Source organism: Pygoscelis adeliae, unplaced genomic scaffold, assembly GCF_000699105.1.
Source record: "Pygoscelis adeliae isolate BGI_AS28 unplaced genomic scaffold, ASM69910v1 Scaffold75, whole genome shotgun sequence".
NCBI classification, from domain to species: Eukaryota; Metazoa; Chordata; class Aves; order Sphenisciformes; family Spheniscidae; genus Pygoscelis; species Pygoscelis adeliae.
The window spans coordinates 601742-602724 of record NW_008824772.1 but is presented as its reverse complement, the minus strand read 5'-3'; the positions used below and the strand labels follow the sequence as shown (position 1 = coordinate 602724).

Genomic DNA, 983 nt, shown 5'->3' with positions numbered 1-983 from the left:
GCCCACCCCTGTCCTGTGCCACTGGCAAGGTCTTCTGGGTTAAGGGTGGAAACTGCTGCAGAATTTCCTCAGGCATTGGTGTCTCCTGCCCCATAACTTGTAGGAGGTGCGTTATGCCATGCAGGGAGTCTGCCTCATCACTACCTCACGCTGTCTGCTTGGAGGTGTTGGGACCTCTGTGGTGTGAAGGTGCCAGGCTTTAAGGTGCTCTCTAGCTGCAAGACATGCTGGAAATCCATGTACCTTTTGAACGTGAGTTGTAAGCAATGAATAATTCCTGTGGCATTTCTTGCTGGGCCCTGTAATGCAATTAAACTATATATAGATCTGATTTACACACAGTTTGCCCAAATACTGGTTTCAGACAAAGGGAGGCCCGAGGTTTATGGCTTTTTTTTTCCCTTTTCTTTTAATTATTATTGAATAAATACATCTATATTTTAAGCAAATTTCTGAAGTTTGCCAAATGGCCTTTTATCAAAAAGGTTCACCGGAGCAGCTCTGTCTGTTGCAGCATTAATACCCATTGGCAAGCGAGTGCATTTCTATTGAATTAGGTTCTTGGATCACCTCTCCAGAGTATCTCAATGCTGTGGTATTTTATGGCTGACATGAATGTTGTGAGGTCCTGTGGTTGAGGGTTGCTGTTTTGTTGGGTTTTTTTTCTCCCTCCTCTCTCTCTTACGGCATTAAGTTGCGGTACTGGATTGGACTTGTCATTTAGAGCAAGACTTCTCCCTTGCTTTCCTGTGGAATTGAGGTTTCTCATGGAAAATATGACTCTATGCTATCTTGAGCATCAGGAAAACTGATACGGATGCTTAATTTCATTTTAAAACCCACTTCCCCAGGTGAAGTGGAGCATGAAACTACTGCAGGACTCCTCCCCGGTGGTCTGCACGTTGCATGGAGCACATCCCACCTGGCACAGGGTGTTTTGTGCTATAACCAGACTCAGTCGTTGCAAAGGGGTTGGATTCACT

General features: G+C 45.1%; 1 protein-coding gene across 1 annotated transcript in view; it reads left to right on the top strand.

The window, feature by feature from the left end:
- Positions 1-983, top strand: part of MAP2K6 (mitogen-activated protein kinase kinase 6) — a 54575-nt gene that overhangs the window by 40252 nt on the left and 13340 nt on the right. The window lies entirely within an intron of this gene.